Source organism: Mus caroli, chromosome 11 (assembly GCF_900094665.2).
Source record: "Mus caroli chromosome 11, CAROLI_EIJ_v1.1, whole genome shotgun sequence".
Lineage (NCBI taxonomy): Eukaryota > Metazoa > Chordata > Mammalia > Rodentia > Muridae > Mus > Mus caroli.
The window spans coordinates 85,356,673-85,377,905 of NC_034580.1; the positions used below are offsets into that span (position 1 = coordinate 85,356,673).

The window sequence follows — 21,233 nt, forward strand, 5'->3', positions numbered from 1 at the left end:
TCAATCACTCTAGCACTTGAAAACAATAGCTTTGAATAGAGTTATTTCCTGGGAGAATGTTAAATGTTTCCGAGTTCAGATAGCCAAGGAAAGGCGGTTCCCTGCATGCAAGGAAAGAGAATGAAATGCCTTCTGGCAGCTGGACCAAGATAAAGTGTTCAGACAAGTCCTGTAGTGGGTTGGGAGTGAATGGGAGTAACTTGTTGTTTCCTGCCTAAAAGTGTACTGTTGGATACATTCAGCTTCTTTATAAAGCATGCCTTTAATTGCTGATATAAATCCTGATAGAGCCCCTCAAGGGATCAGACATAACTTTTAGCCATTCTGTCTGCAAACAATAGCAGGGGCTGTGAAGGAAAGGTAGCTGGTGCGAATGACTTCGAGGGGAATTTGCTGGGGTCTGATTTATTGGCTAAGTTTCACGCTGCTCAGCTACCTACTCAGGAGTCTAGTTTCTAATCTCGGGTCTTTGATTTGCAAGGTCAGACTCTAAAGTCTCACGTAGCAGACTTCAGGCTGACCCTGAAGCCTGTGTGTCACACAGTGATAGACGGTGTGTGATTTCCTAGCATAATTTAACAGGAAGTGGAAACCTGCCCTTGCTTAGGGAAAACCATGTGTTGAGTGCTTTTCGTTCTCTAAATGGATATGTAAAGAAGAAAGCCTTTAAGTCAACACAAGTAGCTTCTGAAGACTTTCCCAAACCTGGTTGAGCCAAAAAGTGAGACACTTCTTGCCCTTGGCTCAAGAAGAAGGACTCTTACAAGGTGGTTCTTGGGAACGTAGCCCAGGAAAAGGCTCAAGTGAGAATCAAATGGGAGATCTAGACACTGATTTAAACCGTGACCTGAGCAACAAGGAGTTTGGGTTTGTGAAGAAAGTGACTGGGAGCCACAAGAGTCCTTCCAAGACCTTCCCACCTTTTCTTACCCTAGACTTTCCTCCTAGAATTCCAGCAAGGGTCCCCATCAGCTCCTCCACATGTGCCTGAGAGAATCTCCATATGTGTTTGATCGTGTCCACTCACAGACATTTTTTAAAAAGATTTATTTCATATACATTAATATTAATTTAATATACATACATATATACATAATATAATAATACATAATATCTATTTACTATACATATTTAATATATAAGTACACTGTCACTGTCTTGAGACCCACCAGAAGAGGACATCAGATCCTTACAGATGGTTGTGAGCCTCCATGTGATTGTTGGGAATTGAACTCACATTCTCTAGGAAGAGCAGTCAGTGTTCTTAACCATTTGAGCTATCTCTCCATCCACCACCATCCCCCCTTTACAGACATTTTAACATGACTATATCTTTCTTCAACAGGAGTAATTAAATAAGATACTGAAAATTTTTATCCTGTGAAGTCTAGTTTACCTTTAAGTCCACCTAACCTGGTGTAGTTGAAATATCTTCTATTGAAAATCCTTTTCCCTAATGGTTTAATCCTTGAAAAATAAATAAAACATCAGAAAAGCAAACCAATTGTTCAAGTTAGCTTTTTATCAACTTACCACAGAGTCATCTAGAAAGAGAATGTGTGCTGAGATCATGTCTTCAACAGATTGGCCTGTGGGTCATTTTCTTATCCAATGACTAGTGTGGAAGGGCCCAGCCTACTGTGGATTGTGTCACCCCTAGGTGACAGCCTTGGGCTGTAAAAGAAAGCAGGTTGAGTGTAATACCCAAAATTAATCTATAAGCCCCACCTGCCCCAGGAACCAGGTAACTTCCTAGAATGCTGGGAGTTGTTGTTCTCAGAAAAAAACAAAGCCTCATGGGAAAGTATAATGGCCTGTAGGTTTGTCCTTATAAATTCCTGCAACATGAGGCTCAAGGGTATTCTCAACTGGGAAATTCCAGGGAGTGGTCCTGACCAAAGTCCATCCCTTGGTCAGTACTTAATATTCCCAAATTTGGCCCAAAATGGTGGAGTCAGTTTTTCTAGCAATTCTCTGGATTAACACTAAGCGAGCCACTAAGAGCAAGCCAGCAAGTAGCATTTGTCCATTGCCTCTGCTTCAGTAGGAACTGAAGGACCTTCCTCACAAATGAGATTAGTGTTTTTCAGGAAAACAAAGCAAGAAAACAAAAACAACAACAACAAAAAAAAAGCAAGCAAACAAAAGAACTTGAGAAAGCTTACTCATCCCTGCCTCAAAAGAACACAGCTAAAAGGTACCATCATTGAGAAGGTCCTTGAGTTCTTGCCCTGACTTCTCTCAGTGATGGGCTGTGGTTTGCCATATCTATCCACACAAACCCTTTCCTCCCCAGGGTTGCTTTTAGTTGCAATGTTTATTACAGCAATGGAAAACAAGCTAGTCCCCCAGTGTTAAAGAAGAAGGGTATGAGGGAAAGTGACTTCAAGCTGCGTTTTGGAGACCATGCCTCTTGACTTCTCTTAGACTCATGAAGTTGCCTTTCATTCAAACAGGAGGCTTAGTAAGCTCATGCCACCTTTTGTCCATTCCAGAGAAACACCTGTTTATAAATAGAGCATAATCATATTTAACTAGATTTTCTTGAAGAAATATAGTAAACTCTGTTTAAAAAACAAACAAACAAACCAAGCAAACAAAACACCTCGGTAACTTCTCTCCTGTGGAATCTGTGATACAAAGTCTAATGAGAGAATTTCTAGTGACTGGGAGCCATGATTCAAATTGGGCCATGATTAAAATATATTACAAAATACTACCCTATGGAAGGGTAGGTAGAGGTACTTTGATAATTCCATAGGTAATCCTCAACCAGGACTCATTCTGACTGATAGACATATTCAAAGTCATCTAGCTGGGACTTTCAACTAATGCTGTAGGCCTTGTTACAGTCAACATTTGTGGCCCTCCAGCATTGATGTGCTGAAGTCCCAACTCCCAAGATGATCGGGCTTCTGGAAGTTAGTAGGTCACAAGGGATCCTTCCTCACAAATGAGATTAGTGTTTTTCAAGAAAACAAAATGAAAAAGCAAGCAAACAAAAGAACTTGAGAAAGCTTGCTCATCCCTGCCTCAAAAGGACACAGCTGAAAGGTACCATCATTGAGAAGGTCTAGTTCCTCAGTCTCCCGGCACCTTGATCTTGAACTCTCCACCTCTGCCACTATGCTCACTAACCGCTGTTGCTTACAATATTCAGTCTAAGGGATTTTGCTGTAAGGTCACACATTCAGACGAATGCAGACACCCAAGTCTGAAGCTTCTATTATCTTAAAAGGGAATGCTGTTTTCTCCTCTATCTCCCTGAGAAGGCAAGCAACAAATAATGATGTTTCTATTTTCCATTTGTTACTTATTTTAACCAAAGTAGAACTGGGTCCCTTTGACTTAAAAATTAAAAATAGACTGAAGAGATATTCTTCATTTAGCTCAAAGGGAAAAAAAAGGAAAAGAAAAACATGGATTTGGCATGACAGCTGCAGGGGCTTTGGAGCCACAAAATATTATTAAAGGGTTGAGAGTGGGGGGCTTTGGAGAACTATCACAGAGCGAGTCTACAGAACAAGGCATCTTCAGGTCCTGTGGACTTATACAGAAACCCTTATAGATTGCTAGCAACCACCTAGGTACTTTCCATTATAGTGATTCTGGTTGAGAACAGGCAGGCAACTTATATGACAGGAGACCCAACTGATCTTTGAATGGGCATTAAAATCAATAGAGCCCACTCCCAGTCTCTTAAGCACCACATCTCAGAAGAGAAGGGAATATAGGAAGACAGAGACAAAGACCAGCTGGAGGGGACATCCTTTCAAGCATGCACCTGTCTTTGGGCTTTTCAGAAGCATTCCCAACTCGAGTCCAAGCCTGTTCTAAATTTCCAGATAGTTCTTGAAGAACAGAAATCAGCCTACTGGGAGAAAGTAGAAGGGTGTTGTTGTTGTTGTTGTTGTTGTTGTTGTTGTTGTTGTGTTATCTCTTATCTTAAGGATACATAGGGACATGTCCAAATGGGCAATTATATCCCTGCTGCTTTGCATGGTGGGATCAGCAGATTCGCCCCCTTACTGTGTTGAATTGGCATTTGTCTGTGGTGGCAGTGTGCTTTTGTTCTTTGCAACCACTTCACTCCTAGACTCTCTGCTTTGCTTCCAGGATGCCCTGCTGCCTGTGCTGATACAGCATCGGTATCCTTGCTGCTGCCACTAGAAGGAACGAAGAGATGCTCCCAACCACCTCGACATAGTGCCAGGATGGAGGCAGCTTCCTCTGACGCCCAGGCTGTGGGAACTTCTTGATTGTTGAATGTGCTGATCTTGTTTTAAATGCCCACAGCAGAGGGAAGGCAGGCAGGCAGACAGGCACAGGAGCCCTGAATTCTTTCACCATTAAAATGGCCTCTAACAATTGTATCTCTTGTTACTAACAAGAAAACTTTCACCATGGTTCATTAAACCCTTTTCAACAGGCTTTTAGTTCTTTTGACTAATGAAACATGGTTGTCCTCTTTGTCCTTGGGGGGTTTAAATGCAGCCAGAGTAAGGATCACTGTCAGGTTTGGGTGCCTGTAGTCAGTTTACACATCAATCCTGACTCTCTCCTTCAGGAACCCCCCCCCAACCCCCGTACAAGTTGTGCTTGGCAACAAGATAGCTGAGGAGGAATCCAGTCTGTATCAGCACCATTCCACCAATTTCAGTCAAGGACATTTAGCCAAAAAGCAACTTCTTCAAACTCTAACTGCAAACAGCAGATCAACTCCATCCTGCCCTTGCCCTGACCTGGATGTAAGGAGCTTGGATTTGGCTTCCACGACTCATGGTTCAGAGTTTCTATTTTTTTTTCTTTTATTTATCCACTTGACATCCTGATCATCACCCCCACCCCCATCCCTCATCCTTCCTCTCTTCCAAGTCCCACCCTTGCAAATCCCTCCTCCCATTATACCCTCCTCCTCTTTTCAGAGAAGGGAAATGCCCCTTGGGCACCACCCCACCCTGGGACATCCAGTCACAGTAGGCCTCAAGTATATCCTCTCTCACTGAGGCCCAACCAGGCAGCCCAAGTAGGGGAAGGGGATACAAAGGCAGGCCACAGAGTCAGAGGCAGCATCCGATCCAATTGTCAGGGGACTGAAGGTTCAGAGTTCTTTATTCTTCTAGGATTCTATCTCCAGATCTAGGGGACAGAAGTTGTTCCCCATAGTTCATTATGTCCTCACTGGTGACAGACCTGGGAAGTGGGCCTTAGAGATGAATAGCCATCTATTGTTAACTATACTGCCAATGCTACCTAGACTCTATGACTACTTAGCTGCTTTCTTTTGTTGAGACCCTTTGCCATCACTCTGGCCAGTGGTCAACATGGTTTTATAAATACAGCGCTTAAAAATTATATAAAGCATTCTTAAAATAGTTTTGGGTCAGATCTGATCATACTTCACTGGTCATTCTCTGACTCTCTTTCTCATTCACCCTCCTCGTCCTCTTCCTCTTTCTCTGGCTTCTACCATCTGCTGGGTTTTTGTTTTGTTCTATTTTCCTTAATAGTAATAAATCTTCAGATATAGAAGTAGCACGGTGTTTTAGATATGCAAGGATATGATAAATAAAATTTGGTGGCTACATTAGTCATAATCATCTGTAAAGAAAATTAGCCTACATTTTGTTGTTTCGAATAAAAATTAACATTTATTATTATTTCCCTGACAGTGTTTGTACATCAGGGATTCATAAAGAGTATAGCTGGGCATTTCTGTTTGTTTCTCGGCAGATCGAAATATTGGTTAGGTTGATGAGCAAGTCATAAAGCTTATAAGTAAATGCAAAGCATGTAGACTAGATAGAGCAATTTAAACAGAACAAAATTGAGAAATTTCACATCTCAATTTCAAAACTCACTTGGAATCAGGAATTATTGAGAACAGTATAGCATCTGCTGGAAATAAATCCATAGGTTTGTCGCCAACTGCTCAAAAAGCCAGCAAGGCAATTGGACAAAAAGGCATTTTATTCAAATAGTGATCCCAGAAAAACTAAACTTAAACTCTGACCTCACATGACACGTTAAATTCATCAAAATAAACACAAATTTGAATGCAAGAGTCGAAATAATAATATGTTCATCTGAAAATACTCAAAGGCTAGAAAGATCATTTGGTTGCTAAAATGGTTGGCATACAAGCAAGAGGACTGGAGTTCATATTCCCAGACTCCATACACATGATGGGAAGACATTACAGGATTGGAAGGCAGCCAGGTGATCCAAAGAACAAGCTGGCTAACCATATCAGGGAGGTCTGAGTTCAACTGAGAAACTCTGCCTCAAACCATAAGATGGAGAGTGATTGAGGAAGATTCTTCAAAGCAGCCACAACCCTGCCCCTTCACACACACACACACACACACACACACACACACACACACACACACACACAAATACTTATACACATATGCACACCACATATGTGTATACACACGCATGACAGTGTAGAAAAATACTTAAGACTTAGGTTAGACAAATAATAGAAATAACTCTAAAAACATAGTATGTGAAAGAAAAAAATGAAGAGAAATTGGAACTTGTGAAAACCGCACTTCAAAAAGGCACCATTAAAAAATGAAAAGACTTGAAATAGACTGTGATGGAATGTTTGCAAAATACCTCACCAAATGACTTGCATCAAGAAATTCAACTTAAAATGCAACAATAATAGTAATGAGGCAACCCAGCTGTGAAGTGAATAAAAGACATGAGACATTTCACCAAAGAAGTGATAGAAAGCATTAATGAGCCCATGAAAAGATGCTCGATGCTTCCATTCCCTGTGGAAATTCAAATTAGAGCTGAATGGGTAAGACTTCTCACTCAGAGGGACTAGCAGTTATTGTGGAGAGAGTGGGAAGCTTGGAATGCTCACACGGCTGCTGGGAATGTGATGTGGAGCAGCCACAGTAGAAGTAGTTCTTCAGATTTTCAAAGAGTTTTCAAGGTATCCAACGCTCTATTCATAGCAGTGAAATGGTGGAAACAACCTGAGCCCATCAAGACCAAAGTCTGGCATATCTGTGAAGCTAAAGGCTGTACAGAAAAGAGTAAAGTAAAATACAGATCCACACGTCGGGGTAGGACTAGGAAGCATTATGTTAAAGAAAAGAAAAAAAACTTGTGACTTATTTGTATGAACTGTACTAAGAAGGAGGCAGATCTAAAGAAGCCAAAATAGATTCAGGGTTTCTTAGGGAGATATGATTGTATGTATGTATGTATGTAGGTAGGTATGTGAACTAAAAATTAAAAAAAAAAAAAAGAAGTCTCCAAACATTAGGGATAACAGTCACATTATTTAACAGGTTTACTAAAAGCCATTCAATTTTAAATCTGAAAGGATATAATTCTGTGGTATGCCTTTAAGAGGCGGAGCCTCGAGGTGAGCACTTAAGTCATGGGACTGTACCAAGAAGGGTATTATGAGACTCCAGTTTCCAAGTTGTCCTGCCTCCTGGCCTAAGATCTGATTGCTTTCTCTGGCCTGTGCTTCTGACATGATGTTCTGCCCTCACCAGAGGCCAACATCTGTAGGGTTGCCTCACCTTGGACTTAAACCTTCAGAACCATGCGCCAAAGTAAAACTCCCCTTTTCCTTTTCATAAGTGCTGTGTGTCACAATATTTTATTATAGAGACAGAAAACTGACTAATACATTCCCAGACACTCAACACACAACAGGGGGAATGATACAAGATCATTTAAATAGAAGTGTAAGAGAAGGAGGCTCCTGGGAAAGTCTGCTACACAGCAATGCAGTTCTAACTGCTCGTGTTAGTGCTTCCTTGATTAGACACCAGGCCTGGGAATAGGGCTCCATGGCTCAGGTCTCTGTCCTGTGAGCTTCTGGCTATGGCCTTCATTATCCTTGGACATTAGCTCACATTTGCAATTGACTAGTTTTCTCAGCTCATGTTCTGCTTGTAAAACGTTGCAAGTCCCAATGATTTTTTTTCCATTTGTCTTATCTATTTTTTTCTTTCAACCCAAATTATTTAAGATAATTTTTGAAAGGAATTATTTAAAGGCACTGGGGATCTTGTGGAGATTTTATTGGCGTTTGCTCCTGTAGGCCAAAGCCATATTCCCAAATGTGCCTCTCTAGCCCCAGATCTAACAACATTGTTGTGGGCAAACACCCCAGAAAACCCACTGTTAGATATAATTGCTCTCGGACAGTCAGTCATGAGATCTGACAAAAACTTCTAGTCCTTTTCTTGGCTTCATCTGGCTGATGTTTCCCCAATGGCCCTAGATTTGATCTCTGTCAGAGCTCATCCAATCTTGCCTTATCACTGTTTGTCATTTGAAAAACTATTACTCTAAAATCCAGAAAGTTCTGCCACGTTTACTCACCATTTTTCTTTAGTTTAGCGGGTCTCAGTTGTATATTGTTATCTTTTTTGTTTGTTTTATCAGATTACACTCTACAAACGTCAACATTTTCTCATAAATTTCTCTCATCTCTCCCTGGCCAACATCCTATGAAGACACACCTACCATGTCCATTAAGGACCATCCGGCTCCCAGTCACTGCCTGCTCCACCATCACCCTCACATTTCAGGTTTTTAGTTCAGTAGCACCCTATTCCCAAGCACTAAAATCTGCATTTAAAATCTTCAACTGCACGACATATTGCCCTAACATGCTATAGGTTCAAACAACTGTAATCATTACCTCACTGTTGTGTGGCTTGTGCATTTATGAGTTGATTTGGTGCCTTGGCCTGGAGATCCTACCTGAGGTTCAAGGCCAGATGTCAGCAGGCACCAAAGACATTCAAAGGCTACACTGAGTTGGAGAACCCACTCCCAAGATACTCATTGTGTGGAAGGCCTTTGAAAACATCCAGCTTTATGTCTCTTACTTGGCCAACAGGATGTGAATGACGGGATATCCTGGGCCTTGCAAGCCCAGGTCAGGAGAGTTGTCTTAACTTCTATCAAGGTCTCCTGTAACCCTGCTCTAAAACTCAGCCACCGCATACATAGAGGAAGCCTAGGCACCACTGTTGGGATTCCCACAGGGAAATAACAAAGAAGGCATCAGCCAATAGCCAGCACCAGCTTGTCAGTGAGTCATCTTGTAAGTGAATGCACCAAGCCCAGAGCAGGTGTCCGGGTGATACCATCTTCAGGATTGCAGATACAGGAGCTAAATACATTGTGTCCATCACTTTAACCTTTCACTTTGGAGATGGTTTATGTCAACAGATACCTGCAATAAGAACCAGCATCTGGGTGAAAAAACAATTTTTTTTAAAAAAAGAGATGGAGGTATTACAAAAAGAGGAAAAACATAAATGTATGAAAAGCTGCCAGCTATGAGCCTTCAGATTCAAACCAAAAATAAAAATAAAATACTGAGGCCTATCACATTCAAACAAAACAAAACAAAGCAAAATCTATCTAGTGAGCATTATCCTGAAATGGAGGAATACTACACAACAGAACTCATGGATGCTTACAAACGGGAACAAAGGGCTGGTTGGAGAGATCACAAAGAAATGTCAAAAAAACAAAAACTGTTGTTAGTAGTGCTGGATGCTAGAAGACAAGCTACATCCAAGGTCACTGGAAAGTATTTCCAACTCAGAATTCCATTCGCATTCAAACCATCGGTCAAGTACGGAGAGAGCATACATCCAGGTTTCCATGCAGGGTCTCAAACTTTTACCCAGCTCAAAACATCAGAGTTATCGTGAAAAAGAAGGGGATCCCAAGAAACTGGACCCAGTGTCTGGGCACTTGAAAGAGGAAGGAAGCTTCTAGGAAGAAAGAGCACGGAATTTCACCATGCCTGGGATCAGCATCCAAGAACTAGCAGTCCATCCATGGTGGAGAAGGAAGAACTTAGTGCCCGGGAGGTGGTGAGCACACTCTTGGGCATCATGGCTGTAATGAAAGGAGTCTTGCATTAGTGATGCATTTTGCATTTAGATGAATTGAAATTGAGTACAATGAAAATCACAGTAAAGTCAACCTCACATCTCTTCAGTTTTCAACTTTGGGGAGATTTAGACTCACCCAGGCCTATCTGGGAGAAGACCTCCTGAGATGTCTAGTAGAGGAAGGAATATTCACCCTGCACATGGGGAGACTATCCTTCTACAGACCAGGGTCACAGATTGAACTGAAGGAAAATCCAGTGGAGCACCCACATTCATCTCTCTCTGCCTCCTGACTAAGGATTCGGTGTGATCAGCGCCTCAGGCCCCTGCCACCTTAGCTACCATGGCTGGTTCTTCCTTCCCCAACACTAGAGACTACAGCCTCAGATCATTGGCCACAGTAAGTACCTCTCTCCTCATGATGCTTCTGTGATGGCAGTGAGAAAAATTCCCAATGAAACTAGAAATGTAACACTGTACAGGCTTAACTACATAATGCTTTTAATGGCGGTGATATTTTAAGTGTACAATATTTAGCCCCACCCTGAAATTGTGACATGTCGCATGTAAGAACGTGGGGGAAAAGCATACCTGCCAGGGCAGAAGGCAGTTTTATAGGATTTTGTTTTGTCTTCTGTCAGGCTTATTATCTGAAATTTTAAAAATCCAGGGTTCTGGGCAAATGGTTCAGAAGGTTCAATGGTTGCTGTGAAGCAGCAGGGCCTGAGTCCTGATGTTCACTAGTCACATAGAAGCTGGAAGCCAGAATGATGACGGACCACTGGAGCTCACTGGTCAGCGAGTCTAGATCAATCAGTGAGGGCCAGGTTCAATGAGAGACCCTGAGTCATTCAGAGAGAGAGAGAGAGAGAGAGAGAGAGAGAGAGAGAGAAAGGACATTGTGTTGACATCACTCCTACACACACACACACACACACACACACACACACACACTGTGAGTATGCATGTGCACACTCACAAATACATTCATATACATGCACCACAGAAAACCCCGGAAAGAAGCCTACTGAAGGACTTGTATATAAGGCGATATGCTTATGACATAGGCCTATATGATTTGCAAGCTTTTAGGCTCAGGGAGAGCAGGGTCGGAATAAGAGTTGGGTAGGGGGGATCCTCAGGGCTCCAACTTTAAGTGCTCCTCTCTCGGGTGGGTAAAAACTCCATTGCTTTGTGTCTCACTTAGCATACCTGAGTCCGGTACGTACCTGAAAGCACTGTGTATAATGAAGGTGTTGGTAGAAAGAGCAAATTGGAGCCTGTGAAATGTCTCAGAATGTAAAGGCATGTGCCACATGAGCCTAGCAACATGGGTGTGGTCTCCCTGCTCCGTGAAAAGGGGAAAGGACAGACTTCATTCCATAAAGCTGTTCTCTGACCTTTACATCCATGGTGTGCTTGCCCTTCCAAATAATATTAAATTAACAACAACAACAACAACAACAACAACAAAACCTTTAAATTTAAGGAAAGAAGAAGAGAGTATGGAGAGAGGAGATGAGGGTCAGCTCCCTGTATGGACACAACTTAAGTGGTTCTTGAAGAGTCTTTTAAGTCAGTCCTGAAGAAAAGAGTCTTTTTTACAAGGCAGAAAAGAGAAAAGTATTACAAGTTCAACCAATGAATCAAGCAGGCAGAGAATTGAACCTCCAATATGTGAGGCTGACGACAATGAACGTAAGTATTAAAGCAGGAACAAGCAGTCTTCAGTGGATCACGAATTCTAAAACACTGGGTAGATTCTTGGTACATATAGACTTCAAAAGAATTTGCTTTTGAAGCAGAAAAAGATCTTGCTTTTTTTTTTTTTTTTACCTTTCTGTGTCACAGAATACAAAACAAAACAAACAAACAAACAAAACTACAAAGGTTTCTGTTGGTCAGCATCTGTTATTGATAAAAGATTGGCCAATAGGGGACCTGGAGGCACTTGGCATAAATGTCTTTTATACACACACAGGAGATGCTTCCATTCAGAATCTTTAACATGGGTGCTGGTTCTGCACAGCCGAGCTGTGCCCCTGTCAAGAGGACTACAAGTTGCTAGGTGACATTAAGTTTCTCAGCCCCAAAGCCAGGTTCCCATGACTCCCTGGGAATGAGATGAGAAAGTTTAGGCAAGAGAAGCTGAGAATTCGTGATGATCAGAGATATCCGTATGAAAACAAACAAACAGCTCGTCCCAGATCCTCTGGAGAAAGGGTTGGCAGTGTTTTGTTTGCCTATTGACTGGCTTAGCATAATATTTTCTCAATCTCCCTACCGTATCAATTTCTGACAGTACAATTGAACCGAGGCAGGAGAGCATTGTCTACAAGATCAGCCAAGGAAATTGGGAACTTGGTTGGAGGCTGTAAATATCCTCTTGGTCTTTTCGATGTGTTTATTCTGAAGTGCTCTCTTACGGAGTTGAGAGACTTCTGGGACACGCTGGCACCAGGTTTTCAGTGGGAAAGATCAGTGACTGAGATAAGGGTTGGGGGGTCCGCCTTGAGACGTGCCATGAAGAAAGAGATCTGATTTTGTCGTTAGATCCCTCAAAAGGGTGGTGAGTCGGGGCTCTAACAATGGAGTATTCAGAGGAGCGCCTGGAAGGCAGGAAAGGGATTTTTAAACATAAATGTCACAGAGGCTTAAGGGAGGAGAGCACCACTCCCTCTTCTAACAGGGGCTGCTGATTAACCATCCAGAAGAAGGCACTAGAAGTAGACTCCTACTTCTCACAGAACAGTCTGACTCAAAGGATAGCAAATTCTGCAGAAACGCTCCCAGGGAATGAATGTGGTCCTCGCGTACCTGACTCAGTGTGGGTGGTCCCGGTTGAACCCAGGGGGTGAGCTTGTTTATTGGTGTCCCAAAGATTTCCTTACTCTAGAGGCAAGATCATTAGCAAAAGCAGGGGGTGGGGTGCAAAGAGGAAAAAAAAAGAAAGAAATACCACACCACAGGACATCACAGCTAAAGAAAGGGAAAAGAATATAGAAACAAACAAGAGAAAGAAGAGAGAGAAGCTTGCAGACTGGATCCAAGAAGAGTTAGTTACACAGGGGAAGAGAAAGATTCACACAAGTGGGTGGTCCACCAAAGCAAGTAAGCTACTCTGAACTAACCACACAACACACACACACACACACACACACACACACACACACACACACACACACAAAGATGGGCTTCTCCCTTGTGTCTGCAATTCTTCAGTTTGAAATCTCTTGTTTGTATTTAGGATGGAGTGTTTTCCCTAAAGGATATCCTGTTTGAGATTAGTATTGGCTGGTTCCTCCAAACATCCTTAAAGAAACATCCAGGGAAACTAAATAAGCCCCCACCCCTCCAGTGACAGGCCCAGTGACTTGTCTGCAGGAGTTCACAAAGAGTCTTAGTTTGAAGGAGGATGCAGCCTCACATCACCTGGCTGATTCCCGCTCTGACCTAGCATTAACAGCCCCTCAGAGCTCATCGATTGACACAATCCAGGTGAGGCCAGCTCCACCCACAGCTACTGGTGGCCTGCCTTCAAGCAAGGCTGTGACCCAGTTCCCTTGCCTATAAAGTAAGGATGAATGTCCACTACACAGGATCATCTGGAGACTCAAACGAGCAAATGTCTATAAAAGGTGTCCTATAGCGTATGATACCCGTGGCATGTCTCTCGCATCTTGCTTGCATTTGCCTGAAGATAGCCTCACAAAATGAACAAAGGAACAGCTGAAACAATAAAAAGTTTGAAAATGGTTTCACAACTGTAATCCAACAAGACTCAACATATTCTTTGTGTGCTTAAAAAATACCCTAGAAGTAGTAAGATATTGGGTCAGATCTAAAGTATCAGATTCTCAAATCATGATCCTATTTCCTCTTTTTGTCAAATACTAAAAAATGGTGCAAGACAAACTGTGCTTATACGAGTGGGAGATAGAAATTAAGAACCAAAGAAACAGTGGGTGACCCTGGAAAGTGTCCATCACGACTCTGAAGGCACTACAATCCATGAAGCCTCTTAGAACTGGCTTTCCCACCCTGGCCATCAGCTTAGACATCTAACAGAGTTTACCTGGATAACTGAAGCAGCATTTGTAACTATGTCTCTGCCGAGACATAGTTTTTAACCTTCTCAGGACAACACTATACTGTGTGTTCATGGTCTACCTTTTTATTTGCTTTGCTTATATTTAGACACGTTCACGTTTCTTAATCAGTCTACCCTGTAATTTTACCTGAAATAAAAACACAAGACCCCTTCCTTCTCTCTTTCACTTGCTACCTCTTAGGTCAGGAGGTGACCCTTCCTTCCCTGTCCCTCTGCTCTGCACCACCCACCTCCAAAGTGGTAGAATGTTCCCATTCTAGGACCTAGAACAGCCTGTGGGTTTATTTTTTTTATATCGTATCACAAATTACACAACAATGTGATTATTTGTATTTTCCCTATAAACACCTTTACAAGGGAGATTATGTGAAATATGTGTTTGTATTTCTCAGACCTTGTATATTATTGCCATAAGCCAAGTTCAATGCAAAGTGATGTCTGCGTGCTCATTGGGGGATTTTAAAAGTGAAGTCCGATAGCTATCCTTTCAGGAGGCTTTAACATTCAAGCTTGGCAGAGGCAGGGGTATGGACAGGAGTGTGTGTACCTGCATCCTAGCTCTCCCTCTTTCCCTAAACCTGAGATGGGAGTTTAGAGGACAGTGATTGACTTAGGAAGGGGAGAAGCAGGGTGAAGGGATGGGTACTACGGAGTATTTTCCACAACTCCAGGAAAGGGACATAACATACACTGTTTTTATTCCCACAATAATCATGAAAGCTTAGTGGTTATAACCTTCCCTTCACAGGTGAATAAACTGGAAATTGAATATTTCTTAATTTTCCAAGATCACATACTTTCTAAGTGACAAAATTGAGATGTGAACTACAGTATTCTGCTTTTTGTTTGTTTTTTTATACAAATCAAGAAGATGCATCTTCCTGAGAACGTGTGTGTGTGTGTGTGTGTGTGTGTGAGTGTGTGTTGAAAGAGAGAAAATACTAGATCCTTACTAAAATACAAAAAACTAAGGGTACCATTTCTATAACTAATTAAGGAAAGACATAGAAAGGAGCATTTTTAGATTTAGTGCAAGCTACTTCTGACTGCACACCCAGGATTCCAGGATCCACACCCTCCTGTGGTGGGAGCAGCAACACCACACGAAGGAGTCTGAGAAGTTCTGGACCACCATCAGGAGAGCCACAGATGCATGGCCAGAGCAAAGAGGACCCTGATGATGACACCATTGTCTCCAGACTGTGGATTGGCTATGGAGTTGGCTTCCAGCTGGGATGTGTGTGGTCCAGGGTGGGGAAATGAAGCATGCGGAGCTCATGTGTGAGCTTAATGGCCCAAACTTGTTCAAAAAGACATTTTCAAATTTCACACCCAACAAGACATTTATCCATTCCCACGAGGACACCTGACTCCAGCTCAGGGATGTGTGGTAACTTGCCAAGGAGACTGATGTAAGCCAGCTCTGCCTGGGCCATTTATAAAGGGAACATTGAGGAGAAGTCTTTCCAATATCACTTTTCAAGCTGGACTACAATGCTCAGTTAGTAAATAAATATCTGCAGGATTTTTCACCTAAATGTATATTTCATTGGCCATTCAACACTTGAACAAAAAAATCACAAAGTTATCAAAATCACAAAATTATTAAGCAAACTGAAAGTTGAGTTCTAACTCACATGTAATAAGTATACATGGTATTTATTCTACATTAATATACATTTTCTCACAGTGACATGTTCTCATGAAATCTGTAGTATATCATACTGTAATAGACCATGCCTCTTTTTCTTTAATACATTAAATAGTGTCTTGTTGTAAATGGCTTCTTAGAATTAAAACACTGTGTTGTGGTTTTAACGCTCAGTTTTCATATAAGCACTAGGTAAATATATACGTTTAATGAATTTTAAAGATTATGAACTGCTGAAATTTTGTCTTATTTTGAGATCTGGAGTTATCTGTGCCTTAGATCTCACAGAATAAGCACCAAAAAGAGTAGGGTCATTCGTCAGGTTCTATGAACACCATGGCTTGACATGATATATGGATTGGTTCAACAGTGACTCAAATGGTATAGAGGTAACTATCTACCTTCTAGACTTAAAGCCCATTCTATAAGACAGAACTCATGATGAGTATCAGTAATGAGGCCAAAACCAAACCAAAACACATATGACTGGCTACATCATAGGACATAGAGGAGAACCTAATATTAAATAAACATAGGAATAAACTGCCCACTGTGTTATACCACAGATTTGTGCATCTCTCATCCCTAACCAGAGAATCGCCTTTTTGAAATAGATTGTAATTAATAACAAAGACCCACATCTGTCCAGTGTGGGCAGAGAATAACACTGTGGGTACGTCGTATCTCTAAATGGAACACCTTTCTTGCAAGGCCCCTGAGATCACTGGAAAAGGAGTAGAGAGATGGGAAGAGGTGGTGGACATTTTCAGTGACAACATTTTTGTTAGCCATGACTGCACAGCTGCACCCTAGAACTCACCGTGACTGCAGATGCATGTACAAGACATACACAAGATCACAGCAGCAAAAATCCCAATGTGGGTTGACAAGGGGCTCATGATAACTGGTGGCCACGAGGGAAGGGAGAATCAATTTTCTTCCAGGATGCCCATCCTGAGAAGAAACCCACGCTTTAGTAGATGGTTCTCTATACGTGCACATACAGGAAGCATGAAGTAGATTTGGTGGCTATAAAAAGCAGAGGGCATGAAGTTCTAATGGGTGATGGAAGGGAAGTGAGAGGAATGGAGGAGAGGGAATGGGAGGGAGGTGGATTTGACCAAAACACATCATATTCATGCATAAAATTCTCAAACAATAAACACATTATTAACAAGAAAAAAACTCATTCCAGGAGATTCTAGGTTGTGTCTGTTTGACAGTTCAAACTAACCAGCATAGCTCCTAACCTCATTTTGTAGACAGATAAAAGCAGGAGATGGAGATTTCATTAGTATGAGTCTTCCGGCGAGTCACTGTATAAAAAAAAAAAAAAAAAAAAAAAAAAAAACCATCATAAGAAATGTTGTCAGGATGCATTGTTGAACATGGAGGAAATTTTGAAATTAATGCAAATCCTTAGGCTGATAGTCTGGAAGAAGAATGTTTATCAGGCAACTGCTTGTTTTCTAGCTTCTTTTCCATGTTCACTAGGTCAGAGTCACACGCAGCCTTGTGTGTTGATCCTCACCCAGAGCACACAGCCTTCTCAACAGGGGTGGGCAGCTGGGCTTCCGCATTCCTGGAGTCAACAAGGGACAAAGTCTTCTCATCCATGAGCACAGGAACTGGGTTCCAAGAAAAAGACCTCCACTAAGAGAAAGGATTTGTTCACATCTGCAAAGAGACCTCTGGGCCAAACTTCTGGCCGGTTTGTTGTAGTACACTTATATACAAAGAGAGATAAAATAAACCAAGTAAAATAAATTATCAAGAGGTTACCTTGGGGTAAGGAAAAAGAAGCTGCTGACAGATAATTGTGAAGAGTATTGTGATTCTAATTATCCTCACACTTCACACACAATACGCATGTACACAAAGGGTTATGTTTTCCCACTAACTGTATGCATCAGAACTTCATGAATAAGCACACACATCTGTGAATGCGTGCGCGCACACACACACATATCTCTTTTTTTCAGTGATTGTCAGGTATGAATCTTACTTGTTAGATTCTACTGTTTTAGAAGGATGAAGTAATTCTTATCTCAGAGCCAAATCACTGTTGGGACCAAAATGGGATAGGATTGTACAGGAAAGACTCCAGTCATATCCCAAGAAGCTGGCAACATTGTGTCCTCAAGTCTAAAATGATGAGCCTGCTATGATGGATCCTGTCTGGGAAACTGCTTCAGTTTAACACCCTCTGGGTTGGTATGTGCATTTTCTACTAGGAAAAAAAAAATGAAAAGCTTGTTATTTTTGAGAATCAAAAGGGGGAAGAGGTTGGCTTTTTCCACAAAGGGCCAACCAACAGCTGTGATTTTTAAATGGCAGTAACTGACAGTAACAGCTTGGTGGCATCTTATTTAATGGGAAGAGACTAGTCACTTCATGCCCTGGTTGCTATGTACAGAGATGCAAGGACTCCATAACAGAGGCTGTGAGAAGCCTTGCTTAGGGTAGCAGGGAACAGAGCCTGCCCCCAAGCCAAAGGGGAGGACATGCGCTTGTCTCATCCTATTAGCATTTACAAGGTGAGCAGAGTGGAGTTTGGGAAGGTGATCCCAGGAAGCAAGGAAGTCATGAATTGCTTAAATAGCGTTCCAAGAAACTTTATTTCACTTGGAACAACCTAATTAAAGAGTACAGGTCTCCCGTGACCATATTTATGCATTGTGAATAACTGGCATTTCAAAAATAGTATGATTTTTCCATTTTATACCGTAGGGAGTTCTTTGACCCACAGCCATTGGCCATTCCTCGGAGGAGGATGAGAAATGAGCCACATCCTTTAAGATGTGAAAGCTGAAGATGGAGCGGGTGGGTTTCATTATCCTGAGGGAAAAATAATCCCTAATAAATGTGTGTGTTTAAACGCTGACACCATTGCATATACTAGCAAGATTTTGCTGAAAGGACCCTGATATAGCCGTCTCTTGTGAGGCTATACTGGGGCCTAGCAAACACAGAAGTGGATGCTCACAGTCAGCTATTGGATGGATCACAGGGGCCCCAATGGAGGAGCTAGGGAAATTACCCAAGGAGCTAAAGGGCTCTGCAACACTATAGGAGGAACAACAATATGAACTAACCAGTACCCCCCGGAGCTTGTGTCTCTAGCTGCATATGTATCAGAAGATGGCCTAGTCGGCCATCACTGGAAAGAGAGTCTTGCAAACTTTACATGCCTCATTACAGGGGAACGCCAGGGCCAAGAAGTGGGAGTGGGTGGGTAGGGGAGTGGCTGGGGGAGAGTATGGGGGAACTTTTGGGATAGCATTGGAAATGTAAATGAAGAAAATACCTAATAAATAAAAAAAAATGTGTGTGTTTAAAAATCAAACAAACAAACAAACAAACCAGAACACATATTTTCTTTACTTCTCACCATTTACCCACGCCTAGAAGAGACAATCAAGGACATGTGTGCCTGAAGCCTCACTGGAGAGGTGGCTGAGTAGGACATTGCCCAGTCCACGTTAGAAGCCAAAGCTGCTGACTGATGTGAGAGCCAAATACAAGAGGCAGGAGGCTGAAATGTCAAGTAGCTCAAAGGCAAGATCTCAAGCCCTGGGAGCTCTGTGTGCAAGAGGGGAGGCAACAGACAACTGTTCTGTCACATGTGGATAAGCTTTGCTCGAGTGCAGCAGCATTAATACACATTGTTCACAGCCACTGTGGAGCGAGTCAAACTTTTCCTTTGATGTCAAACCAGAATTTTGTCTCTTAGATCCTCCTGCCGTGAGGAAGCACAGCTCTTCTATCAGGCTTCCCAGAACAACCATTATTAAGTGTCCCTAAGGTATGTTGGCCTATTGTGCGGCTCCATTCATTGAGCAGAACTTTTAAGAAGAGAGTTAAACCAAGAAAATAGGAGATTAGAACAAAACTGAGAAACCAAATAGACCAAGATAGACTTGCATGGTGCATCAGATGCAATGGTAGGGGAATACAGATACATTAAAGGCACATAGGCCATTGTACAGAGCAAATAACATCTTGGGCCGTACCCAAATTTAAAGTTGCAGTAATATCACATGTCTACACATGAGTAGCAAAAGATAAGGGAAGTTTCACAAATATGTGGATATTAAACAATACGTTCTTGAGCAATGAATGAGCTAAAGAAATTGGAAAACATTTGGAAATGCATGAAGACAACGCCAAACACCAAAGCCTAAGGAGTACAGCAAAAGCTCCCACGAAGGACATTTTAACAGGAAACACATCCTCCGAAAAGATGTGTGGTCTCAGATGAGCGATCCAACTTGCTACCTGAGAAATTATAAAAACAAACTGAACTCAAGACATCCTGAGATAAGTAATGTATAGGCCAATCACATTACATAGAAGAAATGGTTACATTTCTGGAAACAGATGATCCATTACTATTGAGAAGAAAAATTTTTAAAAATGCTTGAATGTACCTATAGCCTCCTCCCAATGGAGACAGGCTCAGAACCATGGGTTTCACTAGAGAATTCTAATGAAGTTTAAAAGAACACCAATTCTCTGAAGAAAAGGGACATTTAAATTCTTTAAATAATGTCAGTATTACCCTGGTATCAAAAATCAAAGATATTTCTATTTGTTTATCACATAGACTATTCTGTTTCATTATGGTATTTTCAAAGAAAATGTGCTTTTGTTTATTCTCTTCCTTCCCATCTTCCTCAACCCCTGCCCTGCCCCCATGTGACTCCTCCAGCAGCTTCCACTCCACTTACACGCCATGTGGATCTTCTCCCTTTTCCTCATCAACATCTCTTTCCCCCTCTCTTGGTCTCTTCTCTAGTTTCATAGCCTCCATCCCCCAACACCCATTTATACACATACATACATATGTTAAAAAACTAGGATTCACACCTTCACTCTCCAAAGCTCAGGGAATAACATGAAGAGGCAGCAGAAAGATTGTAAAAAGCAGAGGCATACATAGCAAGACCAAAGTAACTGTAGTTGCCAGCTCAAGATCTGCCCAAGATCAAACCAACCAACATTGCAGCTTGGAGTGGGGAGAAGGTTCATGCACCCCCTTACCCTTAACTAAGAAGCTATGGATGGCCCATGGCTGCACGGGGAGAGAGAGTCAGTTTCCCTTAAGATTATAGCCTCTGGATGCACCTAGTCCTTCAGTGATTTAATGTTCTGGAGGGGGAGGTGATACCTAGACGTGGACTCCCCCTTCTAGAAGAAAAAGGAGAGAGATGACTCAGAGAGGATCTGTGTGAGGGGGTACCAGGAGGAGAGGGGGTGATAGTTTAGGGATGTAAAGTGTGTAAAATAAATTTAATAACAATAAACAAAAAAAGTTTGTCCTCTGATAGCTGTCTATGCTTCAATGGATGGTCATACCCATACTTATATGAACTGTATAAATTAGGCGCCTTTGGTTATATTTTTTTTTATATTTTTATTACATATTTTCCTCAATTACATTTCCAATACTATCCCAAAAGTCCCCCATAGCGCCCCCCACTTCCCTACCCAGCCATTCCCATTCTTTTGGCCCTGGCATTCCCCTATATTGGGGCATATAAAGTTTGCAAGTCCAATGGGCCTCTCTTTC

At 41.9% G+C, this 21,233-nt stretch overlaps 1 pseudogene; it reads right to left on the reverse strand.

Annotated features, from left to right (window-relative positions):
• Positions 1–4,092: 4,092 nt before the first annotated feature.
• Positions 4,093–17,278, reverse strand: LOC110304544 (annotated as a pseudogene).
• Positions 17,279–21,233: the final 3,955 nt, after the last annotated feature.